A 13,000-nucleotide genomic window follows, 5' to 3' on the forward strand; every position below is an offset into this window, starting at 1 on the left:
TCTAATTTCATAATCCCAAATATTCAAATTTCAGGATATAATTGGCGACGCCGCTCAGGATACACAGCCGTAACAAATCAGTGTGTAAAAGAAGCTCTAGAAGATCTGGAATAATGTTTGTTTTGGAGGAAAGACCGATTTCTTCAATTCAACAAAAATTTCTCCAGCACCTGTGTTCAAGGTGCTTCCAGCCTCTGAGAAAACTTCAGGGAAGCAGAGGACAGAGTGTGTGCCCTACAAGAAATGAAAATACACTAAAGCAGGTAAAGCTGAAACTCCACCACTACAGATAACAGGTGCATTTCTGGAGTGACTCCACATGCTAGACACCCAATATTCTTTTCAATTCTCACGGCAGTCCTGCCAAACAGGTACTATTATCCCCCCTTTATTTTTTCTTTTTTTTTAAGATTTTATTTATTTATTTATTTATTTGACAGAGAGAGAGACAGCCAGTGAGAGAGGGAACACAAGCAGGGGGAGTGGGAGAGGAAGAAGCAGGCTCCCAGCGGAGAAGCCCAATGTGGGGCTCGATCCCAGGACTCTGAGATCAATCCCTGAGCTGAAGGCAGATGCTTAACAACTGAGCCACCCAGGTGCCCCAATTATCCCCACTTTAAAGATGGGGAGACTGAGGTTTAGGGGAGGAGGTAATATATCTGAGCCACACAATCCAAGAGACATGATCCCAGTCGAGCTCCCACCCGCCAGCCTTCAGAGTCCATGCTTTCCTTTCTACGCCCTGTGTGCGCCCAATAACTACAGTACAGGCTAAAACAGGAACCATGATAAAGTAGGAACAAAGACCTAAAAAGGGGGGGAGGAGAAAGAAACCCACTGGTTGGCTTGTTGGGACCAGGAAAGCCCTTGTGAAAAATGAGACATTTGAAAGAGGCTGAAAAAGTAGAATGTCAGCAAGTAGAGATAGGTAAGAGTGATAAAAAACAAAACAAAACAAAACAAAACCTCTAAATCATGGCCTCAAATGCACTTCAGGCCATCAATTACATTCTTCCCTCTAACTTTAGGTAGATAAAAATTAGTATTATTCCTCAAGCTGATGAGGTGTTATCCTAGAAGAGTCTGTAAGGCCTTTTCATCTTAACGGATAACCATAGAAATAAAATGAATTAGAATTGCAAGGAAGGTTTTAAGTTCCTATCATATGCCTTATAATTTAAGAATGGTTTGGACACTGACACGAGTAAACCAAAAAAAAAAAGGGGGGGGGGAGGAATCTCAGTAACTGGAGAATTTAATTCAGCTTTTTCTTTTTAAGGCCATGCTGTCTGTCTGTGAGCAGATCAGAATAAAGACCTTTCTAAGACTCAGTCCTTGAACAGACCTAAAAAAAAGCCTTTCAAGTAAAGAAAAAAGTACTAGCCTGTAATTTTTTTTCTTATTTTACTGCATGCTATGCAATCAGGAAATAAAATATAATTCATATATTTTAGTTATGAATGATTACACAGAGGTTCATGTGAACAAACCTAAACACTGAACCAGGGGCAATTTGTAGCAATTGGGCTTGTTTTTCAAGGTCTCTCAAGGTTACGTGCACATTCATGAACACATGCACAAGCAGATTCTTAATCGTCCTCTTGGTCTTTAGGGATAAATAAGATTGAAGTTGAAGGCTCTACATCAACTGCCATCAACACAAGACCAATGTCATCAGTTATTCTTAAGTGAAAGCTGCAGAATGCAAAGAGGCTGGTGTAGACTGAAAGAGTAATACTCACAATGATGCCTGGAAGAGGGAAGGAAGGTAAGGGCTTTGGAAGACAGGAAAAGTGAGGATTTAGACCAGATAGTATAAGGGAATATGTACTTGCCAAGTTAGACTGAGATTCACCCAAGAATACAGAGTGTAGAAGAGCTGTTGGACCACAGGGTGCCAACCTAAGGTGAAGTGGAGTTCCTGGGCTCTCCTGAAGCCTCCTGGCATTGGGATAGGTTTATAGTGCCATTGCTATGGTCGCAATGTTTGTATCCACCCCACCTAGTTCACATGTTGAAATCCTATGCCCAGTGTGATGGTATTAGGAGGTGAGGCCTTTGGGAGGTGATGAGGTCATGAGGATAGAGCCTCAAGAATGGGATTATGGGTCTTACCAAAGAGACTCCACAGAGCTCCCTAGGCCCTTCCACCATATAAGGACACAGTGAGAAGCCAGCAGTCTGCAATCCAGAAGAGGGCCTTCAGCAGAGCTTGACCATGCCGCCTCCCTGATCTTCAGAGAGGAGATTAGAAGATGACAATTCAATATGAAGCAGGTACTCAAGGATATCCAGAGGGAGCTATCCAGCAAACAGTTAAAAATATAACAGGAACTGAGGGGAAAAGTTCAAGAAAATTATAAAATCAAAAGAACAAGCGTTTGCTTCTACAATGGTTAGTAACAACAATAAATTAGGACAGCAGTGACAGAGGAAGTGGGTAGGACATGGCCAAATCTGATTTGTAGGAAAAGTAACTCTGGCTCCAGCATGAAAGAAAGAGTGGGAGAGAATCTAGAGTGGGGAATGCCAGCTGATTACAAACACCGTCCAGAGGTGGCAAGGGGCTAAATTCAGAGAATGACAATGGGATGAAGCGGGGTGGCCAAATTTGGAGATTCATTTTAAGGCAAAATTTCTAGGATTTAGCAATGAAAAAAACTGGACTAGGAAGTGAGAAAAAGGGAAGCATGAGGGATGTTCCTAAGATCTGTCACTGAAAAGACCAGGTGGGTAGACACAATAAACCAGCCCAGCATATGCCAGGTTTTCCTTTACTCCTTTGTCTTCCCTTATACTTAAATACGACATTCCCCCCTGGGCTCTGAGAGGTTTCAAAGATACTTGGTCTAAGCATAATCTTGCTGGAAAGAAGAGAAAAAATCACCTGCCTTTTTAAATATCTACAATTCCTAGTCCACAAATAAATTGCTCATGGTAGTTGAAAGGGAAGTTTCATAAATCCCGTCCTGGGACAGAAAGTAGTAATTCACTACCAACTAATGCTCCTGTTGTTTAACACCATTGCTCGTGATCCCATCAGTCTTCACAACATCTCTTACAGTCTCCGCTTCACTGACTGGAAGATAATACAGATTGATTGATTCAGCCCCATTTTAGCCCATCCATCTCCTTTCTACCACCCTTAACATCCCGGAAACCAAAAAGCTAAAGACATTTGTCATTTTCCAGATTTCTTTACAGCTCTAGTTCCTTCCAAAGCCTAGCTTCCACCAATCAGAACTAACCATGCAAGAGCTGGAAGGCAGAGGTGAGCCTCACCACATCGAGGCCATTCGCCACCTCTACTATTTCTAGTAGCATCCTTGCAGTGGTGGCATTTGAGCTTGGGGTCTTTTCTGCAGCAACTGCTGAAGAGGTCTTCTTATGGCTTGAACTGTGTCCCCCCGAAATGTTGAAATTCCTAAACCCCAGTACCTGTGCCTGAGTTTATCTGGAGATAGGATCTTTGCAGATCATCAAATTAAGATGAGGTCATTAAGGTGGGTCCAATCCAATATGATTATAAGAAGGGAAAATTCTGGCACAGAGACAGATGCACATCCAGTGAAAAGACCAAGTACACATGAAAGTAGAGATCAGAGGGCTACACCTACAAGCCAAGGAAGCCAAAGATTGCTGATGAACCACTAGAAGTTAGGAGAGAGACATGAGACAGATTCTCCTTCCCAACATCCAGAAGGAATTGACCCTGCCAACACCCTGCTCTCAGACTTCTCGCCTCCAGAACTGTGAGACAATCAATTTCTCTTGTGTAAGCCCCCCAGTTCTTCTCACTCTGTTAGAGCAGCCCTGGCAAATAAGTACAGGTCCCAATGTCTGGTCCCCCTGTAGGTGCTGAGAGCCAGGGAGCAGGGAGAGAGTGACATCCATTTTGACAATGCCCATTACAGCATAGTGGAGTATGCCTTGAGCTCGTAGTCATAGTTTCAGGGTGTTTATTTGTTCGTTTGTTTGTTGTGTCCTAGCTTCCTTATTCTACTAAAGACAAAAACTACCTAGGAAGGCCAGTTCAGTGGTGGTGCCTAAAAACTCAATCTAGAATCTACTTCTGCTTTTCTCAAATTAAGTCCTTTTCTCTTGAACTTGAATTAAGTCCTTTTCTCTTAAACTAGGTCCAGTGGACACATAACTACAACATGTGCCTTGTATCATGACTAAAGGACACATTTATGCTCCAAAATGCAATGATGGTTTCTAAACCTATAGAAACTCAACAAAAGTTCTATTATTTTCTTTGAGCCATATAGTATATGGATCCATAATAAGCATGGAAGATCAAAGTACAGTGAAAAAAAGTCTAATCCTTTTAGATATTTGGGTATTTGTAGAAAGAACTGTGGCTTTTCTGCAGTAGTAAGCTAGTTGTTTTTCCATAACTAGTAAAATGGGGAAAAGCAGATAGGCAAAATTATGGGTGGGTAGACAAGGATGCAATTTGTAAATATGGGCATAGACACTGTAAACTTTGTTGGTCAAATAGAATTTTTGGCAGTCTTATGGTTTTGGAAATCTCCTTTCAAGCCTCTATAACATAAAACTTCAGCGAGAAATCAATCACTAAAACTCAGGCCCGAGTCCTATATGACTTGTAGTCAACCCTTTATAAACAATATGAATGATGTTTACAAGTCTAAAACTCATAACAATACTGCTCATAATCACAATAGTTTAGAGTTAGTTTTCAAAAAGTCATAACACTTACTGAGTCTAGATCTTTTCTACTCCAAATGGATAAACCAAATCTCTGAAAGGTCAAGTGACTTACTCAAAGTCAAGCAAATAGTGGCTTAATTATTTGAAGGACAAGTAACCAGCCCTTATGTAAGAATTAATTCTTTTCTTCAGTGTCCTCAGAAAGCATTTTTTAATTTAAATTCAATTAGCCAACACACAGTACCTCATTAGTTTCAGATGTAGTGTTCAACAATTCATCAGTTGCATGTAACACACAATGCTCCTCACATTACATGTCCTCCTTAATGCCCATCACCCAGTTATCCCTTCCCCCCACCCAAATACCCTCCAGCAACCCTCATTTTGTTTCCCATTGTTAAGAGTTTCTTATGGTTTGTCTGCCTCTCTGACTTCTTCCCAGTTTTCCCTCCCTTCCCTTAGGATCCTCTCCACCATTTCTTATATTCCACATGAGTAAAACCATATGATAATAAGTCTTTCTCCGATTTACTTATTTCACTTAGTTGGTTAAGCCTACAACTCTTGGTTTCGGCTCAGGTCATGATCTCAGGCTCATGAGATTGAGCCCCACATCGGGCTCTGCACTCAGCAGGGAGTCTGCTTGAGATTCTCCCTCCCTGTCCTTCTGCCCCTCCCCCTCTAAAACAAATGCTAAGAGAAAGCATGTTTAAGGAGTCGGCTGTATATTGAACTCTGATAGCTATGCACAGAGGAATCTGGGCGAAGTCCTCCTGATTTATTGCTGGACACTGGCTCAGATGAGTGGATGAACAAAAGACCATGCTACAGAGAGCTCAACTGAGCTTTCAAGGACTACCTCGGAGTCATGTCTGCCATGAGGCTTCTAGGCTCCTAGTATACACGTCTGCCTCTGAACTCCCAGAGCACTTTGGTTATTTCTCAGTTAGGATCTTTGTCTCTTACTTGTTTGGGAAACTCTCCTGTAGCACTTAACCTAGCACCAACACTAATCCCAGGGCTTTCGTTGAAACAGTCCTATGTGGTAGGTACTATTATTCTCCCCACTTTAGAAATGAGGACGTAAGATACAGGTGGTAGGTCAGTCAGTCAAGGTGGAGCTGGTTTCAAGCCGAGGCAGTCTAGGCCCACAGTCTGTCCTCTGACCCCTACCGTACACTTCTTTCGACACGGTAAGGCTGTAGACATCCACGCCTCATCTCTCCCCCAACCCCGCAAGCTTCTAGAGAACACAGAGTTCATCTTGATTCATGTGTATATTCCACATAACATTAGAAATAGTACCTGGGGCAGAGTCAGAAACCAAATCATTAACTCAATCAATGAATAAATAAGTGGAGAAGGCACAAGGGCATCTGGGATTCAACAGCGAGAACACAGGATAAACACGGGCTGGTGGCGATGGGGCTGGAGAAGCACCGTCCTTCCTCTCTGGTCACTTCATTCCCCAGAGCGCCCCACATGCTACTTCCCTGGGCTGCTGCGCTCAAGTCTGTTCACATGGATGAATTGTAGGGGAAAGAGCCAACTGCAGGATGTGAGCTAGCTCTCGATGAAGCCGAAGTAGAAATGTGACTTTACTGCTCTCTCTTCCCTTCCTGTTGTCTTTTTTTTCCAACACGGGTGGCCTCCATTTGAAGTGCCCTGGGCTTCCTTCGATGTGTTTGGAGAGGTCACTGCCGGGCCTCCAGGAAGAGAACACTCTGAGCAAAGCAGTAGGACAATTGTGTTAAGGGTCTACAGGCACACACGCTATAAAATCTATTCCACTCAGACATATGATTCAGCCACTCAAATGTTCCCTGTAGTTTAGATTTGTACATTTGATTTACCCTTCCCTCATAAGCATCATAAAATCGCCTTAGTGCATGACTCACTTTCTTTCATGGACTCACATCTCGGTGATGATAATCAACCTTGGCTAATAGTTCTCTTCACTAGACTGACTGAGGGATTGTTAAAGGCAATAAGCTCACACAACAGACAGTCAAGATGGAGGCACAACATGCAATTTGGCTTATATGTCCTAGTACCGACATCTAACACTTTATTTTAGTCAAGCTCTCTGCTAGGCAGGACCCCCATCAAAAGCATGGGCTCTGGAGTTCAAGTCCTCAATTTTGATCAGTCAGCCAGAAGGTAACCAGCAGTTGGAACAGAAAGGTGAAAAAAAAGAATGGAACTGTTTTCTTGCTATTATTCTATTTTATTTAAGAAAAACAGTCTTTATGATTAACTATTTGGCTTAAAATTGCATGTCGTGTTCCTCAGAAGTTAAACATAAAATTATTTTATGAGCCAGCAATTTTACTCCTGGGAATATACCCAAAAGATGTGAAAACAGGTATTGAAATAAATACATGTGCGTACATGTTCACGGCATTATTCACAGTAGCCAAAAGATTTTTTAAAAATGACCATCAACAGATAAATGGAAACAAATTGTGGCACAGACGTAGAGTGCCCTCTTATTCAGCCCCAAGAAGAAAGGAACACTGATCCCTACGCTGTAACACAATAAACCTCGAGAACATCAGGCTAAGTGAGAGAAGCCAGACACGAAAGGTCACACATTGTCGGGTCCATTTATATGAAATATCCAGAACAGGTAAATTCAGAGAGTCGGAAAGCATATTAATGGTAACCAGGAGCTGAGGGGAAGGAGAAATGCAGGAGTGACTGCTTACCGGGCATGGGTTTCCTTCTGGAGTAATGAAAACATTTTAGGATAGATAACAATGACGGTTGTATGACACTGCGAATGTACTACATGCCACCAAAGTGTTCACTTTAAAATGGTTAATTTTATGTTATGTGAATCTCACCTAAAAAAAATCATGTCGGGGCAACTGGGTGGCTCAGTGGGTTAAGCATCTGACTCTTGATTTCAGCTCAGGTCATGATCTCAGGGTCATGACAGCACACTTGCGCTCTCTCTAAAAAAAATAAACAAAATAGAATAGAATAGAATAAATTATATCTTCCCACTGAGATGTTATTAATATACTAAATAAAACTGCAAACTTGTCATTCTTTTGCAAACCGGTATAGTACACTTCCTACCAGTCAAGGTGAAGGGTGATGTTCAAAGTATTTAGTAACCAGCAAGAACACATGCCTCCAGTCAAAAATGACATCTCCCATTAAGAATTAGGGCCAGCCAGCTAGATGTCAATCCTGCCAGCCTTCAGAGAGAAAACCCCCAAAGAACCATTTTCTTCGTGTGCCACACGTTGCAGACCACCAGGCATGATCACTGAATCCTTCCCAACAACCCAGACACATTGATAAAGGGATATTTCAATTTTGCAGGAGGAACTACAGTTCAGAGAGACTAAGTAATTTATTCGAGGTCACACAAATATTAAATGGCAGCATCGGAATTCATGTGCAGGTGTTCTTATTCCAAACCAAGATCTTTTGACAGCACGAAAGTCGTTTTTCTCAAGACAACTTGCGTTAAAACAGGTCAACTGGTACAGATATTTGGAGGAGATATTGGCCCTTAGGTGGTCTCCCAGATTCTTGAATTACTGAAAGAAGAGGGTCTAAAACACCAAATGAAGAAACCAACCAGAATCCCCGGAATAAGCTCAGTGGTATAGCTACATGAATAAAAACCAGTATTTGACAATTTACTATTTTGCAGAAACAGGGACTATGGATATAAATGCAACCAAAAAAAAAAAAAGGACAAGGCCAGCTCCTTCCCACCCCGCCACCACCACAGCCGATGATAATGTATTATCCCGGGCTTTTGTAAGCACGCAACCCGTCCAGTCACACAGAGCCCTGCGCTCAGATGTTTAATGGTTTCATCCTCTGTTGTTGCCCTTTTAAAATCCTTAATCATTTGTGAACAAGGGGCCCTGCTTTTTTCAATTTGCACCAGGCAGTGCAAATTATGTAGCCAGACTTGCCAGTATCCAACTAATTTTAATTCTTATCTGACCTACTTAGCAGAGTTATTATGAAGATCAAATGGAGGTAATACTCGAAAATTCTTTACACTTTGCAAAGTACTTTCATATACAAGTTATTATTCTTTCAGTTAACAGATTCGTAATTATTTGCATTTCCAGACCAAAGGCTCCTTGAGGAACACGTTGTTCTTTTTGCAAATGAAAAGACTGACTGGAGAGGGTGAGAGGCTTCCAGAAACAGAGGCTCCAGGCCAGTGAGGGCAGAGCGCACCTGACCCAGGTCTCCTGCCCCTCAGGGAGGGTTCTTCCCGCAGCTCCCATGGCTGCCTGTCTCCTTTCAGCAATAAAATCCGACAATGCCTCCCCCCAGAGAGGCCTGGCTGGCCCCCTAAACTATATGAAGATATCCCCCCTCACTTCCACTCCCCCTGACTCTCCGTCATGTCACCCTGGGCCGGCCATTCATAGCATTGCCATAATCTGTAATTATTTCTTTTTTGTTTGCTCATTATCTGTCAACTCCGACAAGAGCAGGGATTCTGTGTTTTCATCAGGACATGTTCCGGGCACAGTGCTTGGCACGTAGAAGGCATTCCATAGTCATTTCTTGAACTAATGAAGAAATGAATGAATAAGTGAATGGATATTCTTCTCCAGGAGACTGGAGAACGCTGCTTTCGGCACCGACTCAAAAGCACCGTAAGGTCTTTGGCCACGTGGTCCATGGGTGGATTTCCTTGGAATGTATTGGTTTACAAATGTTTAACTATCAGCTTACTTATCTACCTACTCTGAAAATGAGATTCTAAACGATAATAAAGAATGGCTTTGGAATTTGTACTAAGCCAACTGTGCACATGGTACAGAATGTTCTCAGAAGCTGCAGGCCTCATGAATAATGAGACAGTCACTTCCCAGACTTTACGGCCTTGCCTGCCTGGTGTTCTCCCTCGCCCACAAACCTTTCACCTCCTGACCTGAATCTGGATTCTCTCCTCTCCCATGAGAGATAACAGATGAAATCCAAGGGAATTACCTTTATCCTGAATCTTGGCTACCACACGTGTTCATCCATTTCCAACAGCTCCGGACTCAGAGCGCTGCTCTTTCATGGAAAGAATGTAATTAACACCATATACCACAAGCCTCGCTACCAGCAGCGCCCCTGACCAAAGCAGCATTATTCATTCAGGCTGTTAATACTGGATTGCTCCAGAAGGCAAAGCTGAATCAACAGAGCCCGGCGGGAAGGCTGGGTTTACTTCACAGCAAGCGGGAATGTGCAGTTGCAGCACAAACAGAATTTCTTTAGCCTTCCCTGAATTATGTTGGTTTGCCGTCCTTTATAAAATCGGGATCTATCAGGCTATTTGTTCCATACACAAAAAAATTTTTGACTAAAAAAATCACCCATGAACCAGTGTCATTTATACACACACACACACAATCTCAATACATGCTCATTGTAAAAAATTCAAATACTATAAAAATATATAGAATAAAATATATATCTACCCCATTCCACTCCCCTCTCCCAGAGGTATCTTAACATTTTTAAGTATAGTATTTTCCTCTTCACATTTTAGAACTTATTTTTCTGACACCTTATGCACCTAAAAACATTTAAAAACAACTATAGAAAGCATTTATAAAATCGCTTATTGATTTTCAAATGCATATGGTTTCGCACATTAACGTGTTTGGTATCGGGCTGTCTTATACTTCTTAGATTTCGTGGAACACCCAGTTTTTCAGTTTGTTATTAGACGGCTCAGACTTGATGTGTCGTTTTGAAACTCACTTTTCAAGAGAACCTAAGTAAGCTCTTTACACAGTATTTACCATTCTCACTGCACCGATCCACACACTGCTTGATATTTTTAAAGTGGTAACACTACAGCTCTCACATCTTTAAATTGCTTCCGAGTTTATTTCTGACCCCTCACACGGTGCCACAGGTATAAAGGCCCAAGTCCTTTATAAAAGAGTTTTGCTGATGAGATAAAGAGTTTGAATCATACTCTTGGGAGCACACGAAATACAAGCATGTTTCGTACCGCTGAGGGCAATAGGTGTGTCACTTGACTAACGCACTGGTTTATTCAAGAACTGTGTCATCAGGCATTTTCACCACGTCCTACACACATAGCCGCTAGGAGAGCTGTGGGCCATGCACTATCCCGCCATTTTCCCCTGATAGGAAATGGGGAGGGGGAGCGTTTTCCGACTCTATTCCTGCTTTTGCCTATGGCCACTGTCCCAGCCCTCCCACTCCACTCCCCCACCAACCCCAGGTTCCCCAAGCAGCCCTAGATTCTGTGGAGCTGGCCCAGGGCCTGAGCAAAATCTGAGTGAACTCAAAGAGACTCTAGTCACGTAGAGGAAGAGTGCAGATGGAGGACTCTGACCAGAGGACTCTGACCCAGACTCAGATTGGCTTCAGTTCAAAAACAGCCTCTGGGAAGCAGGTTAGCTCTGGACCTCACCAGGGGGAGGTCCCACAGGTTCAGGTGAGGTCCGGACTCCTTGGTGCTTCCTCCGTGCGGCGTGGAACTAAGCCACCCCACAGAGGCCCTGCGGACTCTGGGGCCTGCCCCGAATCTACAGCAGACCTTGCAGGGGATGGATGCAGCCTAGCCCTGTTCCACCTCTGACACAGGAGGGGAGTCATGTGCACCCCAAGCGCTCCCCAGAACATGGAGCTCAGCAGCTGAAGAATGATCCCTGGGCACAAACAGCATCTCACCCTTTAAGGCAGCAGGGTATTTATAACAGCCACAGCAGAACTATCTAAGGGTCCAAAGGACAAATGGGAACTTGTCTTTTGCACCCTTGCCGTTAGTCAGCATTCTCACATCTACCCCTGGGGAGGAGCCGCGGCAGTGGCTTTTGACCGGTGGTCTGATCTGCGTCTGCCGCACAGCCAATCAGAACCCACGGATCTGCCACCACGATCCCAGCTGCCTTCTACCTCCAAAGAGTCCCCAGCTTGGTTCACCTCTCGCCATCTCCTCGGCGCCCCCAAATCCAAGCTGTCATCATCTGTCATCTTGCTTATTACAACTGCCTCCCATGACCTTCCTTGCTTCTGCTGTCATTCTCCACCAATCCATCTCCATACGGAAGCCAGAGTGATCTTTGAAAACAACTATTTCCTACACCACCTCCACCCTACCCCATTTAAAAGACTTCTGTGGTTTTCTACTCCCCTCAGAATAAAATCCAAACTCCTTAGTCTGGATGGCAAGTCCCAATGCACCTACCCTTCCAGCATTTTCTTTACACCACTGTCTCTTACACATTACATTCCAGACACACTAACCTTCAACATGATGCCGGGTTCTGTCTGATGCACGGCACTGGCTGTTGTGTCTCCCTGGAAAACACTTCTACTCTGAGAATAACCTGCTCCCTCTCAGCCCCACATCTCCTCTGAAATGTCACCTGCCCCGCATAGCTGTCCCTGCTCACCTGTCTGAAGCCTCCTCTCCCATTACTGTCATATCATCCTGCTTATATGCTCTTTCAACAACACTTATTATACTCTGTAATTATCCTGTTTTCTGTTTGCCTCTACGAATATTTAAACTTAGGAGAACGGGGAATGTTGTTAGTTTCTCCTTTGTGTCTCCTTCTCTAATCTAGAACATTTCCTGAACCACTGAGCCAATACATTTTTTTTGGAATGAATGAGTGGGCATTATCTGTATGTTTAAAATTAACTGGGAAGTGCCGCATACCATTAAAATTCACCCACCCAGGGATGTCAGTGTCAGGATGTGGGAAAAGGTTGAGTGAAAACAGAATAAAGCGGCTGTTCCCACCCCGGGCGCCTATCGGCATCACAAATCTGTAAGCCCCACTCCGACCTGCTAGAGTCTCTAGGGGCAGAGTCTGAACATCCTTGGTTAGGAAGCTCACTGAGTGACTGATGCCCTTCTGTCTCCACATGATTAGAAAGAGCTTTTCCCTTCCTCGGAGTCACTACTGCTCACAGTGACAGCTATGGGGAGATCATCCATGTGGTTAGAGACAAAACGTCAACTCTCCCACCTTAGGAGAAGGAGCAAGGGGACCCTGGCAGGTGAGAGCAGAGCTCTCAGAAGAGATGTTCTGCCACACGCCAAGCCTCCAGGGAAGTATCTGAGCCAACTGACGTCAAAGAGCGTGAGCTGCTACCGTGGTGTGTGTGAGCAGTGTGTGTGCGCCTTTGTGTGTGTGTGTGTGTGTGTGTGTGTGTGTGTGTTTTAAAAAGCTCTTTTTATAAAAGTGAAGTACCGTAAAAAGTTTGGAAAATATTGGGAAAACATAAAGAAGAACTTAAAAACCACCCATGGCTCTTCTGCCCAGACAGAAATCATGACGTGAATATTCTGGTA

At 43.5% G+C, this 13,000-nt stretch overlaps 1 protein-coding gene across 1 annotated transcript in view; it reads right to left on the bottom strand.

Annotated features, from left to right (window-relative positions):
• LOC123803349 (uncharacterized) overlaps nt 1–12,773 on the bottom strand; it is a 70,098-nt gene extending 57,325 nt beyond the window's left edge. Inside the window, exon 1 of the transcript XR_015726127.1 lies at nt 11,944–12,773. The gene's annotated coding sequence lies outside the window, so the exon portion shown is untranslated. The remainder of the gene's footprint in view (nt 1–11,943) is intronic.
• Between the last annotated feature and the right edge of the window lie 227 nt (nt 12,774–13,000).

Source organism: Ursus americanus, chromosome 11 (assembly GCF_024610735.1).
Source record: "Ursus americanus isolate L20-20 chromosome 11, mUrsAme1.1.p, whole genome shotgun sequence".
Taxonomy (NCBI): domain Eukaryota; kingdom Metazoa; phylum Chordata; class Mammalia; order Carnivora; family Ursidae; genus Ursus; species Ursus americanus.